General features: G+C 52.6%; 1 protein-coding gene across 2 annotated transcripts in view; it reads left to right on the top strand.

Moving 5' to 3' along the window:
• Nucleotides 1–2987, top strand: part of ME3 (malic enzyme 3, NADP(+)-dependent, mitochondrial) — a 227795-nt gene that overhangs the window by 222434 nt on the left and 2374 nt on the right. The window lies entirely within an intron of this gene.

Below are 2987 nucleotides of genomic sequence, written 5' to 3' on the forward strand. Positions count from 1 at the left end.
CAGAGTTTGCTCAAACTCATGTCCATTGAGTTGGTGATGCCACCCAACCATCTCATCCTCTGCTGCCCCTTTCTCCTCCTGCCTTCAACCTTTCCCAGCATCAGGGGCTTTTCCAACGAGTTAGCTCTACACATCAGGTGGCCAAAGTATTAGAGCTTTAGCTTCAGCACCAGCCCTTACAGTGAATATTCAGGGTTGATTTCCTTTAGGATTGACTGGTTTGATCTCCTTACAGTCCAAAGGACTCTCAAAACTATAAACGAATATCAAATACATTTATCCCCAGTGAGCTCCAAAGGCTCAACTGTGATCTCTGGCCTGTGTCTGCGTTCCCCTCTCACCACAGCACTGGGGAGAGCCCCAAACCAGCATGACACAGAACGGCTTCCACACAGCCATACCCAGTCCTGCTCCTATGAGCCCCACAAGAAACTACCTGCGTCACACATCAAGTTCCTTCTTCCTATGTCTCCTGGAGGCCCGTCAGCCTCGCGCAAGCCTCGTGCACACTAGCTCTGGTTTTGTGCTGTGGTTCTCTGTCCCTCTTGTCTAAGTATTTTGTGTTTGTATTTCTTCTGGTTGCTCTGATTGGTGGTGGTGATGTTTTGGTGGCATGGGCAGAACTGTCCGAAACTCCCACTGGATAAGAAGAGTCACTTCCTGCTTGGAGTTGGCCTGCAAGCAGGTTCCCTGATGTGCAGAAACACTGTTGCCAGAGCCTTCCTGTGCAACCCCCAGAGACATCTTCCCAACCCCCACCTCATGCTGTGGGACAGTTCCACTCCATCGTTTCCAAAATAGTGTCCATGAATTAAGCAGGAACCCCTCCTGAATCTACTTGTCAGTCATTTGCTATGAGCACAAGGCCTCTGCCTCCCTGGAGCTGACAGTCTGGTCTTCAAAGTCCTGGCAGGTTACATTTCTGAAAAGGGTGCTTTTAAATTAAGATAACTTCAGTTGCATCTGATTTCTCTATATAAAAAGTAATATGTATTTTAGGAGATTTACATGCGCTATCTCATGTCATCTTGACAGCCTGGTAAAATACAGCGATCATCCCTGTGTTATAGACAAGGAAACAGGCACCGAGAGGGGTCACCTGGCTTGTGAGCAATGCGCCAGGAGGGCCCCAGGCAATGTGCCTTGAAGCCACAGCAGAGCATTGGCAATGCCCAGCGTCTTAGAAGCAACCACACCTACCGCGATCCAACTCGTCACTGCAGAAGCTTTCTAGCTGCAGATCTATCCCTGGGAATCCTGCTTCCCTCTGATCAGTCCATCCTCGATAGCTCCACAGAGGATCCTTCAAAGCTGGGAACAGGCCCTCTTGTCTCCTAAACTTCAGACTTTTATATGGCTCATTGATGCTCCCAGGAAAGTCCAAACCCCTTCATGCGGTTCATCCCAGGCCCTCCTTCCCTCCCCCTGCCATCAGCCTATCCATCCTTTTCACAGTCATGCTCTCTCTTCCCTCCAAGAATTCTCATGTGCTATTCCTTCTCCTCTCTTCAAGGAATTCATACTTGGCCCTTCAGGTCTTAGCTTCTGTCTTTTCTTCTGGATGCCTTTTTTTATTTTTATAAAGAGTGAGTCTGCGCCTGGCTCTTCTCTCTCTGAACAGGGTCTTACCCTTCTCTCTCTGCTGCCTGCGTCTACCTCAGCTGCTCCATCTCCCTCTCTCATGTCACCAGCCTTGCCTCATCTTCTGTTGTTGTGTTTTGTTTTTTTTTTGCCTCACCATGAGGCATATAGGATTTTAGTTCCCTGACCAGGGATTGAACTTGCATCCCCTTGCGTCTTCCACATTGGAGGGCTTCCCTGGTGGCTCAGTGGTAAAGAATCCACCTGCCAATGCAGGAGACTCAGATTCAATTCCTGGGTTGGGAAGATCCCCTGGAGGAGGAAATGGCAACCCACTGCAGTCTTCTTGCCTAGAGAATCCCATGGACAGAGGAGCCTGGTGGGGTCACAATGAGTCAGACATGACTTAGCGACTAAACAACAAAACCCCCTGCACTGGAAGCGTGGGGTCTCAACCACTGGACCACCAGGAGGGCCCTGGAGGGCTGGGCCCTGCCCTCCTCTATGCCTGTCTCTCCCCTCTCCTTGCTGTCACTGTAATCATTCATTTTCCACTGACGCCAGCCTCCAGGAAGGAAAAGACTGGCTTCTCCGCCATGCCCTTCCGCACCTAGCACAGAGCCTGGCGAGTCGCAGGGCTCTGTGAAGGCTGGGCTGAGTGAACAGAAAGGAGAAGGCCAAGCATGAGAACACGGCCCACGTCCCTCCCATCTGCCAGACTCTGAGGCAAGACTAGCTCCTTTCTCGGTCTGTTCTGGGACACAAGACTTCTTATGTGGCTTTTCCCCAGATTTAAACTTGACACAAGGCGGGGTGGGGGTGGATTCAGAGCCACATCAAAGAGGCTGTTCTGCAAGGCTGGATGAGCACCAGGCCCCCAGCAGGAGGAAGAGGCTTGCAGAGGAGGGCTGCCCCTCAGAGAGCAGCCCTGGATCAGGGAGGGTGTCCCAGGGTGAAGGCTCGGAGCATTTATGCAGGGAGCTGGTACTGCCCGTTGTGGGGTCACTTGCTGGAGAAGCAGCTAGTCTTCACCAGGGCCAGGGCTGGGACGGCGAATCAAGGAGCCCTGAATACAGAGACGCAAGACAGTCATGATGGACGCCCAGGGTGCTCCTAAGCGTGTGGAAGGGGCTAGAGCTCAGGAAGCGAGGGACTCAGGCGTCCCAAGGCAACAGGCTAGGCCAGCCAGGGGGTCCCGGAGTCTGCTCTGTGCACACGTGCTTAGTTGGCCCAGTCGTGTCCGACTCTTTGCGACCCCAGGGGCTGTAACCCGCCAGGCTCCTCTGTCCATGGGATGCTCCAGGCAAGAATGCCAGAATGGGTTGGAATTTCCTTCTGCAGGGGATCTTCCTGACCCAGGGATCAAATCCACGTCTCTGTGTCTCCTGCTTTGGCAGGCGGGGTCT

The sequence above is a fragment of the Bison bison genome, unplaced genomic scaffold, assembly GCF_000754665.1.
Source record: "Bison bison bison isolate TAMUID 2011002044 unplaced genomic scaffold, Bison_UMD1.0 scf7180017864324, whole genome shotgun sequence".
In the NCBI taxonomy this organism is placed as follows: Eukaryota; Metazoa; Chordata; class Mammalia; order Artiodactyla; family Bovidae; genus Bison; species Bison bison.